Raw genomic sequence first — 19783 nt, 5'->3', positions numbered from 1 at the left:
TGGAAGTGTGGCGTGTGTGTAAAATGTGTGTGAAAGAGTAACATGCCCTTCTGTGACCTTTATCTCTACTTTTATTTTTTATACTTATTATATGTGTGTGTGTGTGTATGTGTGTGTTTGTGTTGCATGTGTGCTTTTTGTTCATGCGTGTGTACCACAGGTGTGCCTGGTGCCTTTGGATCTCAGAAGAAAGCACCAGATCCTCAGAACTAGAGCTATCATGTTGGTGATGGGAACCAAATCTGGGTCCTCTGTAAGAACAAGGGTTTTGTTGTTGTGGTGGTTGTTTTGTTTTTTTCTGACACAAACTTTCTCTGTGTAGCTCTGTAGACCTGGCTGGCCTTGAAATCCAAGATTCACCTGCTTTTGACTTCTGAGTGCTGGGATTAAAGGTGTGGACCACCACTGCCTTGCTAGAACAACAAGTTTTCGTAAGCACCGAGCCATCCCTCCAGCCCCCAAATCTCCTTTCTTAGCCAGCAGTCAAATGGGAACTCATTTTAACTTAGTGTCATCTAAGGATAGTTAAGGAGCCCAACTCAGAAATCTTCATCTTCAGTCATTTAGTAGTTTGGGTTTTAATGACTTTTTTCCTTTTTCTTTTTTCTTTTTTTTTTTTTTTTGTGAGAAGAGGTATCTGTTGGGTGTGAGTGGGTGTTAGGTATTGCCCTAGACACTAGGAAGACAGTGGTCATAATAGTAGATAAAAAGTCGTCGTCCCCCCCCAGTGGAGCTGACCATGGGTGGCGGGCTTACTGCTCCTGCCTCTGGGCTTGGTCTGGGAGCCTCTACCATAAAATGACTTCACCACATTCCTCAGCAGATCAACACTGAGGTCGTCAGTACCTGTGGCCTGCTGTAGCCAGGGAAGGATCCTCTCCAGTTGGAGGGGCTTCTTGAGAGAATGCAATGGAGACCAGGGGTTGGAGTTGCATGGGGTGGCCTTCATCCTGTAGAGGCCAGGGGAGCTGCAGCGAGACAGGACCAAGGTCCAGACAGCTGTCATGTTAGAGGTCAAGGGGTCACCTCCTTTGAGTGATTGGTTCTGGCTTGGCTGCTGCGTGGGATACAGGATGCCCAGATACGTTTGCATATCAGATAACATCAGCCCTTTACTGCACATCCATGATTACATTTCAGAGAAGCAGTGTTTGGAGCCAAGTTTACTTTAAAAAGGGACAAATTGAACTTGAAGTGGTACTCTGTATTTTTATCTATTAAATCCCTAACTCTAGGATTAATGATAATAATAATAATAATAATAATAATAATAATAATAGTAATAAAGGAGGCAAGGATGATGTGGGGGGAGGAAGAGAGTTTTTTTTTTTTTTTTTTTTTTTTTTTTTTCCCCCAAGACAGTTTCTCTGTGTAGCTTTGATGCCTGTCCTGGAACTCACTCTGTAGACCAGGCTGTCCTCGAACTCACAGAGATCCATCTGACTCTGCTTCCTGAGTGCTGGGATTAAAGGCATGTGCCACCACCGCCTGGCCTGAACAGAGTCTATCTTAACTCAATAAAATAAAAGAACTTGGCAAAAATATTGGACTTGTTTTCTTTTTCTTTTTAGTTTGGGAGATTTAAAATTTAATTTTCATACAATATATTTTGATCATAGTTTTATCACACCAACTCCTTCCAGATCCTCCATGTCTCTACTCACCCCCAAACCTAAAAAACTAGTAAGAAAAAAAAATTGGATTCATATTCTGAGTCACCTTATGTATGGCTCCCCTGAACTCGGACTGTCGTGTCTTTTCTGCTAAGAGCCTCCTAAAGGCCATGGCTTGATGTCTTAGGCTGGGTGGGCTTCATGTCCTCCTCTGGTTCTTTGTCTGCCCCTTTCAGGCTGCTGGGCCTGAAGGATGGGTGCAGAATTCTGGCGCAAACTTCCTTCCATCCTGCCTCGTCCTCTCTTTCAGTAGTATTTGAGCCACAGGAGCCACAGTACAATGTCTTGATCCCTTGCAGATGCTCCTAGCCATTAGACAGGCAGGTGCATGTAAGCTGTCAGAGCCCTGAACCTGAGTCCAGAGCTGAGGAGTAGCAGTGTGTATTTTCATTCCAGACTCTGCCCTTAGGTCAAGGCCTTTTCCCAGTAGTGCTGTGGCCCTGGTTTGTACATTAGGAATCAGCAAACTTTAAAAGCCAGACAGTAAATATTTTTGACAACACAGGCCATATGGTCTGAGCTACCCACCACCCAGCTCTGAGGAGTCGGCGTGCGAGTACCCACAGACAGTGTGTAAACCTGTGGCTGTGACTGTGTCCCAACAAGAACTCATTAGGGACATTGAAATGTGAATGCTAAGTAATATGCCCTTTGAGTTAATTTTCAACCATTTAAAAATGGTAAACTCATTCTCCTGCCACAGGCCATATGAAAACAGATGGTGGACCAGATTTGTCCTCTGAGCTTCACTTTGCCAACCCTCTTCTGAGTCATCAGCTCAAGAATATGATGGATCAGGAGCCTGGCTGGCAGCCCCCACTTTTAGGCTGAGTGGTTTTTTTCCCCCTCAGGTCATAGCATCTGCACCTCCCAGGTGACAGATTGGACCAGGATATTAAGAACTGGGTTGAACTTTTCAGCTGCCCATGGATGCAGATCCAAGCCCACATCTCATAGTTAGCTGTCCAAAGACAGCACAGGGTGGATCTGTGACTCTTTAGAGAACACACCATTCATGCTCAGGTCTACTGGGGGGGGGGGTCAGTATTGTAATGGATGTGGTTTATAATGATCACAGACTACAATATCCCAAGTAATTTGGGGCTAATAGATAAATAACCAGCAGAGTTGAACACTGAACATGATGTGTCCCTCCAGAGAAATGCCACCTGGTACACACAGCCCTGTGCATGCTTACCATTGTGTCATCTGAGTGGAAAGATCAGGTTAGCTTTGACTTCCTGTCACCAGAGAGGGGCTAGCTGCACGTTTCATCCCAGGATAGGGAGGCAAGACCTTTCATTCCTGAGAACCGTGACAGATGGAGGCTTTGTGCTCTGTGGATAGAAGATGTGCTGGGTGCAGCGGACAATGGAATTACACCTCCACAGAAATCACCCCTGGACCGAGAATCAAGTTTGCACATGTGCCCTGCCTGTAGCATTCACTCTTGCTGAATGCTGAGCCGGGCTTCTTATTAGGTTATGTTGGAGTAGTGCTCACCACAATAATACACAATGCCCCTGCGGTAACTCAATAATGGCGGGGGAGGGGGAGGAGAGGGGGGAAGGTGCTGACTTGCTTATTTCTGAAGTGCTGGGAACAGTGGGCCATTAGGGGTCTGGGTCCACCCCTCTCTGGAACCTTGCATGCTGGCTTTGAATCTGCTTATGCTGGGTCCTTCAGTTAGGAAGTCTATCTTGGTGGTCATTGGAACAGCATCCTGCCCCTACTGCCTGGCTTCTGGCCCACCAGTTCCCCACTTTGGGGACAATCACTAGATCTTGGTGTTTGTGGGAGTGCCCAATGGGGTTTGTACCAGACCTTTCCTGACCCAGGAGTCGTCCTTGGTGGCGGTGGCGGCGGCTTCTTCTTCTTCTTCTTCTTCTTCTTCTTCTTCTTCTTCTTCTTCTTCTTCTTCTTCTTCTTCTTCTTCTTCTTCTTCTTCTTCTAAGAGAGAGAGAGAGAGCGAGAGAGAGAGAGCGAGAGAGAGAGAGTGAGAGAGAGAGAGAGAGAGAGAGAGAGAGAGAGTGTGTGTGTGTGTGTGTGTGTGTGTGTGTGTGTGTGTGTGTGTGTGTCTGGGCACATGCAGATGTCTGCCAACTCATTCTCTCCCATCTTCTTGTGCCTGTTTTTTTGCACAAGCAGTTCTGAACATCTGTTCCATTCCTAGCACTGTGCTAAGCATGGGGTGCGAGGGACCAACTAATATCGTGAGCCCAGGAACAATTTCACCAGAAAAGAAGATGCTGGAAAGATGATCACTTTCTTGTGCCCCTGTGTTTTCAGCACCATACCTCTTTTGTGGTTAGATATTGAGTGGAGGGAGCACTAGCCTTCTAAGGAAGCCTCTGCCACCTCCCATGTGCAGTTTTATTGGGGGCGGGGAAGGGATGGGCATAGGAGTTTGGATGCTGGCACTTGGAAGCTGTTGGTGTGATTGATTCTTAGCCCTGTGCCTCTCACTGTGTACCTGAGAGGCTGTGAAAGGCAGACTGTCATACTTCACTTTGGGATGCTCTCATTCCCTGAGGCTAGTCCCCTGGTGTTTAGACTGCTCCAACAGCAATCTGGATGCAAGTGCTCAGAGAACTGACCTTGAGACAGTGTGGGAAACCCTTCCTTTTGTTGAGGAAGAAGCTATTTTCCAAAGAGGGGAGAGGTCTTGGAATTCAAAGTTGCAGTGGATAGTGTAGACCAGAGCTTTAGAGCATGTATTGGCATCATCAGCCCCCTGCAGGCAGACTTAACCCACTTCTCAGTCTCCCTTTCCTCTTCAAGCTTCTTGCTGGGAGCCACGTGTTTGGAGAGACCCCAAGCAAAGCTAGGACCAAGGCTTTAGGATAAGTGTGGTGTGAGCCAACCCCCCCCCCCATAGGCATTTGTTCTCCTTGGAATATGAGCCAAGCAGTTGTCTCTACACCCTGTGGTGTTTTTTTTTTTTAAATTTCACAAAAAAAAAAAAAAAAACCCCAAAACAACAACAATAGCAACAATCCTCTAACCACAATAAAGGAAGCAAAACAGAAGGACACAGGAAAAAGTCCCCCGCCAGTCTCCATGTTTAAAAATAACCAGTAGCCCTTGACCACAGTGCCTGGCTTTCTATAGACTTGCTGTCACGCGGAGGCTCAATCTGCCCTCTGCTCTTCTCAGTAAGCCTTAAGTAAATGCTTTCCACATGGCTCCGTCGTCTTCAGGATGACTTTTAATGGTCTTACTCTATCATCCCACAGACTGAATTTGCTTATCCACTCATCTATTATTGGGCATTTAGACGTTTCCCCCACAGTTTTGTGCTGTTATAAATAATACTTTGAGATACAGCTTTGTCATGATTGTAGATTATATTCTTAGGATAAATTCCCAGAAGCAGGATTTTGGGCGGGGGTGAGGGGTGGGGGTGGGATGGTGGTGTTTAAAAGACAAAGAGTATTGGTTCTCAGTGGATATTGCTAAATTGTTTTCCAGAGGGAGCGTCTGGGACTCTACAGGGCTGCAAGCGAGGATGAATGCCAGGGTTTCAACATCGTGGGCCACTGTAGACGCTTCACTTTTTACAGAGGCTTGGTTCAGGGGTGCACTAGGGTTTAGTTGGTCTTTCTTGGATGGTGGAAATGTTGCATATGGCTTTATTTATTATTCCTCTTAAGCTTTTATTTCCTTTGCTTTTTATAGGCAGGTCCTAGCTAGCTCAGGTCAAATTTTTCTGTGTAGAATTTTTTAGATTCTTGGATTTTACAGATAAAATACAAACCAACTAAGTGAACGACTGAACCCCACCCCAGTGTCCATCTGTACAATAAATACTTTGGACATATTTTATGGTTGGATTAGCTGTTTGGGATCTTAACTTCCTTACAGGTCATGAGTTAATAGGGTGACATTTGGAGAGCTGAGGGTCTTTTCCTCTTCTTAGACGTCTCTTTGTTCTTTCTCTTCAGCGCCCACCCCCATTTCCTGCCCTCCTCCTCCCCTTCTGTGTGCTGTGTTTGTGTCTTTGGAGATAAAAACATAAAAGGATTGGTTTTTTAGTCATGCGCCTTCGACTTAGAAACACAGCTTTCCTAAATTATGTGGTGCGGAATGAGGAGAGAATCACAGCCTTGTAACAAATTGCCTGTGACTAAAGTACGAAATCTTAGAAAGGTGTGTTTGAGGTTGTAATCTTAGCTGGTGGTGCAGGGGAGGCCAACGTGTTTTTCAAGTTGGTCTTGACTCACCCTGTTCTTTCTGGAATGTTGGCCATCCTCAGTATGACAGCGTCTCCCTGATGACAAGCTCTCTCACTGGGCTGTGCATACCAGGGCCCCAGAACTGGTTTGTTTATTTGCCTGGGGTAAATTGTGGAAAGAGCTCTCCCCCGCCTTGCAGCAGCAGCAGCAGCAGCAGCAGCAGCAGCAGCAGCAGCAGCACCCAGCATCTGATGGGCACTGGGTACTGGGTGACTGTTCTCCAGGCTCACAGTGGGGATGCCAAGCCTAGGCCCTGTTGGTCTCACAGTGATACCCCCTTCCCCAACCCCCTTTCCAGTCCCTCCTCCCATAGCGATGGTTGCTCTACTTGGATGATGCTGGCCAGGCAGTTGCCTGGTGGGAGAATCTGAAGTTGGCAGTGTAGCCGGGTGTGTGGCGGCTCTGTTGCTGTTTAATTTGTTAATGAAACAAGGAGCACATTTTCCCCTCCTGCACACCTCTTGGCTGTTTGCAATGAGGCACAATTAATTTATTTGTGCTGTCTGTGGAGGCGGATGCCAGCTAATGCAGCGAGAGCTTTTATCTTTACGTTTGTAATGAAGAGGGGCCGGCTGCTGGCACATTGACAAGGCTTACTGATGACTCACTCACTAGCTGACTGCAGATGCTTTCCTCTGAAATAATAAAATGTACGCACACGCAAGCCCGGTTCCTGTGTGAAACGGGCAGAGCTGGTTTGGGAAAGTTCATGCAGGAGAAAGAGGAAGAAAAAGGCGGGAAGCTCCCCCTGGGCAGCCAGGCCTGACTGGCCTGACTGGGGCAGGGCTCCTCTTGTCCTTTCCGGAAGGGGAACTCCCAGCCTCCCTGCACTGCTCACTCCCTGGATTGGCTCCTTTGTGCTCCAGTAGGCACCTTTCATGGGGTCTGAGGCTTCCCATGCCTCATCTTGGCTCACCAGGTGAGACCTGCCTGGGAGACCTCAGCATTTGGGGTCCATTTGACCTCAGACTTGGGCTTTGGTGCTGGCCTTGTTTAGTGTGAGTGGCTCCCTGTCACCCACTCTGACACTTTATTGTTTTATAAGTTGAAGGCACATGGACTAAGATTGTTAGTCCTGTTGTCCTGGCTGTCCAGTTAGGGTATTCTGACAGTGAAACAGTTTTGTGAGTTGGGATTTGTTATATTTCTTGTTCTAGGGATGAGGAAATGGAGGTGGGTAGAGGTGAAAGTAACATGTCCGTGATCACATGAGAAAATACTGGCCTTAAACCCAGTGTCCAAAACTTGACCTTAAGATCTTTCTATGACAGTGATGCACTAAGGATGAAATGAAACATTTAGAAATGGCTGGCCATTGAAACTCAATAATTAGGTGAAATTATATATGTTTTATGATATATATCTCCATAGTTCTGTAGGCTAGCTGGAAACCACAAGATACTTAAAAGGTCTACCCGCAGTTCAAGCACTAAGGTGTCTGAGGCAGGTAGATTGTCACGTCTTGAAGATCAGCCTGGGTCTGGGCCACAGAGTGTGGCAAAATGCCTCCCCCACCTTAAAAAAAAAAACAAAAAAAAAAAAACTGAAAGTCTGCGTTGGGTCAGAGAAATGCAGTATAAAGTGTAGTCTAGGTAAAGTCTCTTTCCTGGATCAGTCATCTGGTATAGCTGGTTGTGCCAGGGCCAAGTGTCAGTGTCCAGTTAGACCTGTCTCCCGTGCCAGCAACACAGACATGTGCATGCCTTGCCTTTCCTCACGCTGAGCCAGAAGGGGCTATGGAGATCTTACAGATGAGGAGACTTTTTTTTTTTTTTTTTTTGGTTTTTTCAAGACAGGGTTTCTCTGTGTAGCTTTGCGCCTTTCCTGGAACTCACTTGGTAGCCCAGGCTGGCCTTGAACTCACGGAGATCCGCCTGGCTCTGCCTCCCGAGTGCTGGGATTAAAGACGTGCGCCACCACCGCCCGGCCGAGGAGACTCTTAGGAGGAGGCCATCCATTTTTCCAACTCATACACTCCCTAAATAACCAACTGAGCTCCCGTAGAGCTGGAAGACAAGGCATGGGCTGTGAATGGAACAGGCAGCCTGTGGACGAGAACACAGCTGAACGGCGAAATCATGGCAGGTGGCGGGGCAGTGAGGAGTGAAATCAGGGTACCGGGGTGCTCCCAATAGGGTAGAGGGACAGTGGCACCTATCAGGAGACTTAAGGTTTTGCAGAAAGTAAAAATTGAAGTTTTTAGCTGAAAAATTTTGATGCCTTAAATTCTCAAATTCAACTAAAGTTGGTTGTAAGTCGGCACAGCAAGAAACCACCGAACAAAGCCATTCTGTGGAGAGAAAAGCAGTTTATTAAGAGCAAAACTGCTGGACTGCGTCGGGTAGTGGACCACAGCATCCAGCAGCAGAGCTTGTTGGATTTTATATGGGTATATGACGGGGAGGCGACTTGGGAGCTAGAACAGCCAGGTAGTTAGTGTGCACACCCTTGTCCAGCCAGCCGCTAAGGGCTTCTGAGAAGTGTATTAGGGTTCTGCTTCCTAATAAAACCTGTCCCGGTTAGGACTTGCCAGCACCTTAAAAGATTGCCATTAGTACTGCCATTTGGGGGCCATTTTAAGACCTAACATTCCAGCCCTTTATTGATAATAAGGGGAGAAGGTGGTTTGTCCAGCTGAGGGGTACGTTGCAAAAGGGTTCTGGAATATTGGTCCAAATCAGGGGCTCAAAGCCACCTGGCAGTGGTAGGAGACCCGAGGAAATGCCTTCAGAAGCATCTGACTTACTGATCATTGGGTCAGCTTGTTGACCCCCCCTCCCGGGGGGGGGGGATCTGAATAGACAGGGAAATCATCACCGTGAGGTGGACATTACAATGAGGTGGACATGGATCAGAGAGGGCCGAGGAGAGGCATGAGCTAAGGGCCCAGAGCAGTCTCGTAGGTTTTTAATCCCCCCGTATACCTGGCTAGTACTTACACCCCAGTTTGGATACTCAGCCCAGTCTGATCCTCTGGGAAGCAAAGGTGTTTGGAGTTATCCTGGGATGTGGAGGTGGGGTGGGCTGGAGTGATGGCCTTTGACAGCCTATGGAAGTGTTCTGTGGAAGGGCCACAGTTCTGAGAGCAGGCTGCCTAGGGCATGAGAGTCAGATGTCCTCTGAAGGACAGCAGAGACAGAGCAGAAGGTGGCATTAAGGCTGAACTTAGTTTTGGGGGCATGTGTCTTAGCTTTCCGTGCTTGTCACCTTATCTAAGTGGCGGGGAAGACAGAGAACGTCCAGCAGGAGGACGTTCCCAGCAGGAGGAAGAAAGAACCCATATTAGGTGTCCTCAGGCCTAGAAGGCAAGTGAGAGAAGTTAGGCTGTAGTGCCCTGTTGACTGACAGAAGTACTTATTAGAGAATGGATCCAGAGTCCGAGCTGTGACAGATGGATCCAAGTGGAGACTTCCTGAGGCTTAGCTGCCATTGTTGTAGTTGGGATGACCAGATGTGGACTGGTCCAGCCTGGGTTGAGGGCTTTCAACTAAACCCAGTCTCCTGATGAAGTGTTTGGGTGCTAAGATCAGTAAAGGGCTGAGGAGGATATGTGTCCCCAGAGGCGTCGTAAGTGAGAGAAGGTAGCAGGCAAGGAGTGGGCTGGTTCCAAAAGAGGTACATTTCTCAAAAGGATGGGACGGTCCCTTTTACCTTTAATGAGGACTAGGGAATCTGAAGGTGCTATTGCACCCCTACCTAGAGCCCTAGGTAACTTTAGAGGTGAATGCTGGGCCATTATCCATCCAATTGTGTGAATCAAGGAGATATATATATATATATATATATATCTTGAAAGTAAGGACGCTATCTCATTTAAGAGGTGTAACAGACCACTTCTGCAGTCTCTCTCAGTCAAAGTGGGGAAAGCTACCCATCCTGAGAAAGTGTCTACCATAGTAAGAAGATACTTCCGTTTCTTGTTAGGAGGCATCCTATTGTGTGAAATCTATCTGCCAGTCGTCCCCAGGAAAGTTACCCTGAAATTGGTGTGGATTGAAGGAAGGAGGGGGTTGTGAGGCTCCCTGTGGAGAAGTGTGGGTGCAGGTGGAGCATCCTGGGGTGGTAGACAGCTATAAAAGGGCAGAAAGGCAAGGGCGGAAGAAGAGCGTTTGGAGGAAGCCGTAAAGAGGTTGAGACCCAGTGTGAAAGGACAACTTTGCCTGAGCCTCAGGGAACCTGTACCTGTCTCACAGAAGAAGCTAGCTTTGGGGCCTGCAACGGATCCCATGGCTTGGAGGACCTGCTTATGGGACTCAGAGTAGGTAGGGGTTAAGTTGGGAGGGGCCAGGAAGAGAATGGAGGAAGGTGGGAAGGGGTGCCGGCTCACCCCCTTTGCAGTCTTGTCGGCAAAAGCATTTCCCAAAGCTGTATCATTGGTAGGGGCCTGGCGACCTCAACAGTGAACAACCGCTGCCTGCTCGGGAAGATAAGAGGCTTCCAGCACTTGTAGGATTAGCGGCCCATTGGTGATAGATGTACCCTTGGTGATGGGGAGGCTCCCCCCTCCCACCAAACAGAAGCACGGTAGTGTAGCATGTGGTGGGCATATTCAGAATCTATCTGTGTATGTTTTGGATGAGCTTGTCTTGTGAGGGGCTCTGCTTTCTGAGTAGTGCCTGGGTGAAGAACAGATTCTGTAACCTGGTCAGGAGAGGCTCCAGCATAGTCTGCCTGGTGGGAGCTGGAGTTGCTGAGAGAAGAGCTTCCATCTGTCGTCAGGGTGTGGCAGGGGCAAATAGAGTTTTGGATTCTTGTGGGTGACTGATGGCAGGCAGGCGTGGGTGAGGATAGCAGCTTTCGGGAGGAGTGTAACTGGATTAAGAGGGGAGCAGGAGTCAGGAGAAATTGGAGTTTTCTTAAGAGGGGATGTGGAAGAGGTGGAGGATGGAGAGAAATAGGGCAGAAAGGCTTATGTGTGACAGTAGGCCTTTGAGCGGCAGAGTGGTCAAAGTGAGTCTAGAGGCCTCCTGGGCTAATAGGGAGGCTGCCGCTAGCACCCATAGGCAAGGTTGAACCCAGTTGTATGGAAAGATAAGAAACAGGCCAAACGTGGGCCCTTTCATCTGTCCCAGGACCCCTAAGGCCATTCCCCATCTATGAGCAGGATAGACAGAGGTAAAGGGTTAATGGAGATCTGGGAGAGCCAGAGCAGGAACTTGTAGGACAGCCTATCAGGGACCAGAGAAGGCAAGTGTTACAGGTATAGTAGGGTCTAGGGTCTCTCTCTGTTAGGGACTCCAAGCTGCTTGATAGAGGGCATAAGTGAGAAGAGCAAAGTTGGGAACCCAGATTCTGAGGTATCCCGTGAGTCCAGATTCTGAGGTATCCCGTCAAGCATAGGAAGGAAGGAATCCATCCTTAGTGGTGTAAGGAGAATCGATAGAGAGGGAGCTTGAGAGAGCATTGGGGAAAACAGACAACCCGAGTCCTTGACCCGAGGGACAGAGAATTGCACCTTGGAAAGAGAGACCCTGTATCCCTTGTTTCTTAAAAGTTGAGTTAGTGGTATGTGGTGTGTTGAGAAGAACAAGCGACCATAGGGTAGGATGTTATCTACATACTGAATCAAGCAACTGGGAGATAGGTGGAGAGAGAGGAGGGGAGGCTGCTTGGAACCCCTGAGGGAGGATGGTTCAAAAAGCTGAAATGCTGCTTTGGTGTTGAGTCTTCCTTGGTGAAGGCAGAGATGGTATGTGAGTCTGGGTATAGATGAACAGTACTCCTCCCCCCAAAAAACAAAAACAAAACAAACGAAAAACAACAACAACAAAGGAACAGAAAAGATTCAGGATGGTAAAGTGAGAAGATGAGGAGGGATGTGAGAAAGCAGTGTGTAGGGATTGGGTGCCACCCGGTCTCTAGGGTGTGGTGATATATTGTGTACCCTATTAAAATTTGCCTCAAGATCAGAAAGACAAAACAGGCCACTAGTTTAAACATAGAGGCCGCTCAGTGGTACACACACCTTTAATCCTAGCACTCTGGAGGCAGAGATCCGTCTGGATCTCTGTGAGTTCAAAGCCACCCTGGACTACATGAGATTGATTCAGTCGAGGAGAGAAACAGAGCCAGGCAGCGGTGGCATGCACTTTTAATCCCAGTATTAGGAAGAAATAAAATGGCTGGTGGAGAAAAGTTTTAAGGCCCGAGGTGACGGGAAGTAAGCTCTCTTTCAGCTGAAGCCTTTTTGTCTAGAGGCCTTTTCGGCTGAGGACTCCGAGGCATTTGGTCAGAGGATTTGTGGAGTTGGCGAGGTGAGAAGTGGCTGTGGTTTGTTCCTTTGTCTCTCTGATCTTTCAGTATTTACCCCAATATCTGGCTCCGGGTTTTTATTAAGACCAGGTAGGAGGTGGTGAAACCATCTACCATTGGCACTACACTAGGGAGGACTGCCATGTTAAGAATCCCAAGGTCCTGGACCAGGCTGTAGGAGCTGACAGGTTTTACTGGCAGGATAGGGGTATTGAAGGGAGAGTGAGCGGGCTTGAGAATACTCTGCATTCTGAGAAGGCATTATATGATAGGTTTCAGACTTTGTCTATGCTTTGAGGGCATATATGTTATTGAGGGAGATAAGGGTAGGAGAAGGTAGGGTTTGGAGTCATCTTAATAGGGGAACAATAGAAAGTCCCCGAAGGAGAGGAAGTGTCCCACAGTTTGGGGTTGATAAGGGAGTCTTGGGGGCGGGGGTAGGTGAGGCCTCAGTTTTAGTCAGTATGAGAAGAGGCTCTTCAGGGCTAGGAGGAGGAAGACAAAGCCCCGAGAAAGTTGAGAAGAAAAGAAGTGTGTATCTTAGCTGTGGTGTCTCTGCCCAGCAATGGGGTAGAGCAGCTGGGCATACTGAAGAAGGGAAGTGTGATCAGGTGGCCTCAGAGGGAGCAGAGAAGTAGGCCAGGAGCCCCAGGCTGGTGGGGGCAGCCATCAAGATCCATGCCAGAGACCCGAGACAAGGCTAAGTCTCACTGGAGTGAGAAGGAGGTCTAGACCAAATGGCCCAAATAACAGTCAAAAATGACAGACTTATAGAGAAGGGGATGTAGGAGGGGCAGGTGATTGAGGATTTGGTTGGGGGTACCTGTGGTGAGGCCAGGCCCTCTATGTCTAAGTTGTAGGCAGAGGAAGTCATGAACTGGAGACTGGTCAGCTTCGTGAGTTTTGGTTTTAGCCAGGAGGATTTGATGTGTGTGGCAAGAGGCGTAAGGGGAAGGGCAGGAGCGGAAAGCAAAGAAGGTCGGGATGTCAGTGACTTCGGACCATTTGCCAGTGCATTGGCAGAGGTCATCAAGGCCAGCTAGAATTGGAAAGTCAAATGTGCCGTTGTTTTCTGGCCATTGAGACTGATTATGGAGTTTGTAGTGAGGCCAAGCCGTATTGCAGTGCAGAGTAAGATGGCGAGACTTAGTGGTATGGGGATGGGGGTGGGGTGGGGTGGGGAGTGGGGAGAAAGAAGATTTGAGGAGACAGGCAAGAGGTGGTGACAAGGTCTGGCTTTGAATGAGAGAGTCAAGTCCCATAGCTAATGAGATGAAGTCCTGAAAAGGGGGCAACAGAGAAGGAATCCCAGCATGGGGCAGAAGATATGTGGTCCACACTGGGGACTGAGTAGACCTATATTGTACACACGTGTAAGGGGATCATAGAGATACTCAAGGAAGGAGGGAGCAGTGAGCCCTGGAGGACACAGAATGGGGGAAGAGCTGTTGGAGAGGCACAAAACCAAAACTCAAGTGGATGCAGGTTGGTCAAGAGAATGGCTAGATCCAAGTGATGGGCGCTTAGGAGGGCACTGGAGACTTAGTGGTGAGAGAAGTTGAGCAGGCAGTTCCGAGAGAAGGGCACTCACCTGGTCGGCGGGCGAGGCAAGGTGAGGCTGGTGAGAGAGATGGACTCAGGGTGGCAGAGGCCAGCAGAGGCAAATGAGCCGCACCACAGGAGGGCTCAGTCAGCGGTTTTGGTCCGTTAAGGGAGGGACCAGGTAGGTCTCCACAGGAGGACCCAGGCTTCCCTCCCTGGGTGCAAGTAGGCACCGCATGAAACCACCGAATGAAGCCAGTCCTCGGAGAGAAAAGCAGTTGACTGCACTGCCTTGGATAGTGGAGGACAGTGTTCAGCTGCAAAAGTGTTGATTTTAAAAAAGGGTATAGCCGGGCGTTGGTGGCGCACGCCTTTAATCCCAGCACTCGGGAGGCAGAGCCAGGCGGATCTCTGTGAGTTCGAGGCCAGCCTGGGCTACAGAGCAAGATCCAGGACAGGCACCAAAACTACACAGAGAAACCCTGTCTCGAAAAACCAAAAAAAAAAAAGGGTATGTTACAGGATGAAGCCGGAACAGCTGGGGGTTAGTGTGGACACTCTTTAAATAATTGAGGTGCTGACAGTTATGGTTAGGAAGGACTGACCAACCGTTAAGGGCTTCTGAGAAACATTTTAGCCAAACCTGGAGTTATTTTGCACCTCAGCTTCCCTGCCCGTCTCTCACATGGCTTTGATAGCCAGCCCCACTCTGTAGCCCGATTGGAGTAAAGCTAAAATGGGCGTGGTGGCACTCATGAAGCTGAGGCAGGAGGATTGCTTTCTTTCTTTCTTTCTTTCTTTCTTTCTTTCTTTCTTTCTTTCTTTCTTTCTTTCTTTCTTTCTTTCTTTCTTTCTTTCTCTCTCTCTCTCTCTCTCTCTCTCTCTCTCTCTCTCTCTCTCTCTCACACACACACACACACACACACACACACACACACACACATAGGGTTTCCCTGTAGCTCTGGCTGTCCTGGAACTGACTTGAACTCACAGAGATCCTCCTGCCTCTGCCTCCCTTGTGCTGGGATTGAAGGCGTGTGGTGCATTGCTGTGTTTTGAAACCAGCTTAAACTACAGTGTCGCTATCTCTGAATCGTAATTGAAAAGCTCATCCCATCGAGGAGTATGGCTCTCTTTGTAGAAAGACAGTGTAAGATAAATACATCATATACAGCATATTGTGCGCTGCTGCTGCTGCTTTCAAAGTTAGACAAGGAGCGTGGTCAGTTGGAGAGTCAGAGGCTAGCGTGTGGGAAATGCCTTCCATGCACTGCCATTGCAGACTGGGAGTGGGTCTGTGAGGTGCTGTGGGTAATTCCTTCTGCATTGCACTTGGCTTCTTGGTGGCAGGAATTCCCTCACTGGGCTTTCATAGTTGGTCTTCCTTGTGTAGTCTCAGTATCCATTTTTTTTTCTTTAGGTTTTTAATTTTGACTTTCTGAAACTTGTTAAATGCTTGATGAATGTATTGCCATCTGGCCGCTATTTCCTGGAGACCCGGGATGGATCTCCTGGGCTAAAGGGATGTCTCTGCTGGTAATACAGGGACCAGGTCAAGGAAGAGGTGACTATGAGTATTGTGGGAGGCATCCTTCATGTTAAGTCCTGTGACTGACAAGGTGACCTGATTGAAAACACGGATGGAAGGGGCTCATTTGTAGCTCATTTGTAGCTGCTGGGAATCCTGTTTCTTGCATTTCCCCCCATGAACAATGAAGCCGCATTAATGCTGCACCTGTCTGATGCTTTCCACCGCCAGTCTCCCTGCCGCAGAGCAGGGGCAAGCAGCTCTTCCTGAGCTAGCTGGAAGGCTCTCAGAAGACCAGAGGACACAGCCTGACAGCCACGCAGGGGCATTAGGTAGCTGTGACCCAGTATAGTCAGCAGGCAGGCAGACAGTTATTTGAGTGGCTAGCATCTGATACTCATCCCTCCAGGCTAGTCTTATAATGGCAGTGGATAAATAAGCTTGCCTCCAGTGTGTTCCCAGAATATCTCTATCTGCAAAACATTTTGGAGGAGATGTTTGACTTGCAAGCTTGTGGTTGATAAAATAAATATATTTTTTAAAATGTAAACCTCTTTGGGAGAGGTTTGAGTTTCTCCCATCCCCAGGGGGAAAGGAGGCCCTTAGTTAACCTCTTTTCTTCCTCAGTGTAGAATTCTTGCCGTGCTTTGCGAGAAGAAGCATCTTTGGAATGTGCCACCTGCAGAAATAGAAGGAGCTCTGCCCAGACCGTGGGGCCTGGCTATTGTTTGGGCGTGTCGCAGCCTGACACCTGCAAGGCATTTGAGGGCCTGGAATCCATGGGCTCTTACATTGTGTGAAGGCAGACAGCCTGGTTTTTAACACTCAGGGAGTCTTCCCATTCAGTGGCACCTGGTTAGAACAAAGCTTGGTGCCTAGAGAGAGAACCTGGTAAGATGTAGGAGCTGGGTTGGTGAAGGACTGAACCGTGAATGAGGCAAACTCCCAGGTCGTGGTGGAGTAGAGGTCCCCAGCCCCACCTTGTTTTAGTGTGTGTGAATCCAAGGGGCATTTGTTCAAATGCACATTTGGACTCTGGGTCTAGGACAGGCTCTGGGAATCTGAATTTCTCAGAAATTCCCAGGCCATCTCAACAATGCCTGTCCACTGGCTACAGTTTAAACGGCCTGGTTCTTTTAGGGTTCAGCCAAGTTATATCTTGAGTAAGTGTCTAGTGTGCATTCAGGATTGTGGAGAAAGGTGGAAGCCCCGCATGGTGGAAAATCACAATTCATCCTTGTAAACTGGAGAGAAATTGTCCATTGCATTACTGTCTGGGATGGTAGGTGGTTTTGGCTTTATATATGTAGTCTACACACACACACACACACACACACACACACACACACACACACACACACACACGCGCGCGCGCGCGCGCTCTTGAGCCTAGTGTAGGATCTTGGATGAGATGTATCTAGCACAGTAGGGCCGCTAAGCCTGCTGACTGATGGTTGATCATCTAACATCTTTGTTGGTGCTTTCATGGTGAAAAACATGCAGAGTCTCTAGTCCTCAGTTCCTGTTGTCTTCAGATGCCCAGAGTGGGGAGTATGCCTGGGTGAATAATGGGCTGGTCAGAGCCATCTGCTGTGGATTGACAGTTCTGCACACTGAAGACTCGGTGATGTCTTGCAGGAAGGAAGTCTGCTAACTTTGTGTTATCTGAGGAAATTGAGTCCAACATATTTATTTGACCGTAGTGTGGGGGTCCCTGCCCCATTTTATTAGTGCAGGTTGCTTAACCTAAAGTCAGTAATTGATCCCAGTGAGTCAAATGGGACTCATTTGTCACTGGCAAAACATCAAGTGGGGACCGGGAAAAGAAGATCTAGTTGATAAAGTTCAAGGAGCTGGAGTTCGGATCCCCAATGTTGGGGTCAACCCAGGGCTTTGTGCATGTGAGGCAAGCACTCTGTCAGCCAAGCTGCCCCTCAGATCTAATGATTGATGTCTCTTAAGTCAGAGGTTGAAATGAAGCCAGAGTCCAGAACCTTCTCACTCGTCCCTGAGTTGCAGTCACGGTGTGGAGGCGGCATGGCAGCTTTGTTCTGGACTCACTTCTGGGCCCCGATGTGTGACCCTCCAGTGTCCCTTTTATTAGGTTCCTCACCCGTAAAAAGACTGGTAGTACTTCCTTGCTTCCTTTCTGGGCCTGTGCAGCTAGGTCACTGACCTTCACAGTGCTTCCCGCTCCGGAAGATTAGGGCTGGGAGCTAAGTGCTAAGTTCTCTTCTCCCCGTGGCCCTCCTTCTTCCTTAGGCAGCCTCTGAATCTGGGACTCCTGCTTCTTTGTCCTCAAAAGCTGCCACTTAGCTGAAGGGGAGACTGCTTTTGAGGGGTAGGGGTTCAACTCCGCCTGTAGGAGTTTGAGCCTGTAAGTCTTGTCCAGTGGTCTTCAGGACCCTTGCTGTGTGTGCAGGGCAAGCATGCACGTGTCGGAGGCAGATGCTGTTGACATTTCCTGGCTCTCTGTGTCGTGGTGGTGTCTGGCCCACTTCCCTCAGCCATGACCAGGCAAGTTTGCCTTTAGCTAAAGGTGCATGCCTACTGTTGACTTGATTTACCCAGCAGGTACCTACATGGGAGTGCATACTCATACACAAACACCTGAGTTTAGAGACAGAGCTGTTACAGAAACATCCCAGCACCCAGATAAGGTTTCTTAAAAGGAGTTAGATCTAAAATTAGGTTAGTTTAGTCAGATTAGATCTTTTGTGCCGATCAAGTATTGACATTCTGTAGTTAATTCTTAAGTAAAGTCCGTTAGCAAAGGAAGTTAAAATACAGAGATTAGGGAAAAAGAACCCAGGGTAAATGTCCAGACTCGGAGGTAGTCCAGAAAAGCCGGAGCTGGAATGACGTTTCACGTGTCTGAGGACTGTTTTTTTTCTTTACAGTTTAGGAACGTGGCGAAGGCTTCCATTTTAAAATACACACCATCTTTTCCACGCCCCATGGTTAGCCAGGGATCCCCTGACCCCTCTTCCTCCAGGTCCCTTTCCTGAGCCTTTTCAAGTCCACACTAGGAAAGGAGTACGGCAGATGGAAAGGAAAATAAACTGACAAACCCGACCCTGCTCCGCTCTCTTCTGGTACTGCGGTGGTTCTGGGTCATTCTTGGTCCCAGCTCTGGGGAGAAAGTAGCGCAGAGAAGTTGTGGAGCATTTCCAGGAGCAGGATTAGAGTGGATGCCTTTGCCAGCATTCTGTATACTCCACATCAAGGACCCCCCACCCCCAAGACCACACAGGACACTGAGGCTTTCAGGGGGCAAATGCAATGCCCTGGAGCCCAGCAGCAAAACGTGGCTGGGTTAGCCCCAGATCTCTAGGTCTGGACCTCATTCCACACTCCACCTCTCTCCTAGTTCTCTGCTTGACCTCCCTGCATCTTTGTTGCCCCTCTCCCCGCCCCCTTCCTTCTCTTTTCTCTCCTTCCTTCCTGTGTTTTTCTTTTTCTTTGTCCTGCATTCTGGGGTTACAGCTGGGATCAAGGCCGTTAGATACCCTAGATGCCCGTGTGACCTGTGCTGACAGGCGTGCTCCCACCCCTGCCCCAGCCCTGTCCTTTCTACATCCATTCTTGTCATTTCCCCACCATCGTTGCTAAGGTGTCTTTATAATCCCTGTATCTCTCAAGCACCTCACTGTGAGGTCTGTTATTATCTACAGCACAGAGCTTGACCTGAATCCGACTGCATGCCTGCTTGCGGCCAGTTGTGATTCACACAAGGACAACCTATGTGTGAATTTTAAGTTTATAAACCTTATTATTTAAAAAAGCTTGCCCCCCCCAACAAAAAATATTACAGACCGAAATTAGCCAGACCAGTATCTCAGTTGGAATAGTGATTCTGAAGCCTGAGATCTTCACATTGGATTTTACACTTTCTTTGTCAGTATGTTTATGTACTAACCCATGACCAAACCAAAAATCCATTCAGTTAGAACTAGAGCAGTTCTAAGCCTTATCTTCCTTCTGTAACTCATTTCCATTAGCTGCATACAGTTCTTCCTCAGTCTCTAGTATTTAGCCTTTTGATTCTCTTTTCTTCATTTACCTGTACTCACATATACATTGTTTCCATTTGTACATATATTATTGATTAGATTTTCCATATGAATGAGAACATGCTGGTTTTTTTTTTTTGAGATTGTATGGTCCCATTTAAAGTTATACATTCTAAATCCATCTATTTTCCTGCAGATTTAAAAATTTCATTTTTGCTTTATATCTAAATAGTATTCCATTTCTTATGTATACCATATCTTTTATTATTCATTCATCTGATGGTGGACAGCTAGGTTGATTCTAATTCTTTGCTATAGTGAGTAAAGCAACCATAAATATGGGGGTGTAAAGATCTCCACTGTAAGGTATGGCATCTCTGGGTATGCACCAAGGAGAGAAATAGCAGGGTCGTGTGGTAGTTTTTTAACTTTTTAAAAAAACCCTCCAAACAGATTTCCACAGTGTGTTAATGTGTACCTCCACTAACAATGGATAAGGGATCCGCTTGCTGCCAGCTTTCCTTTTGAGAGACCTGCTGG

General features: G+C 48.0%; 1 protein-coding gene across 1 annotated transcript in view; it reads left to right on the top strand.

Annotated features, from left to right (window-relative positions):
- Tead1 (TEA domain transcription factor 1) overlaps positions 1–19783 on the top strand; it is a 229860-nt gene that overhangs the window by 37495 nt on the left and 172582 nt on the right. The window lies entirely within an intron of this gene.

The sequence above is a fragment of the Peromyscus leucopus genome, chromosome 1 (assembly GCF_004664715.2).
Source record: "Peromyscus leucopus breed LL Stock chromosome 1, UCI_PerLeu_2.1, whole genome shotgun sequence".
Lineage (NCBI taxonomy): Eukaryota > Metazoa > Chordata > Mammalia > Rodentia > Cricetidae > Peromyscus > Peromyscus leucopus.
The sequence above is the reverse complement of the archived record's forward strand: the minus strand, read 5'-3'. Positions and strand labels throughout refer to the sequence as shown.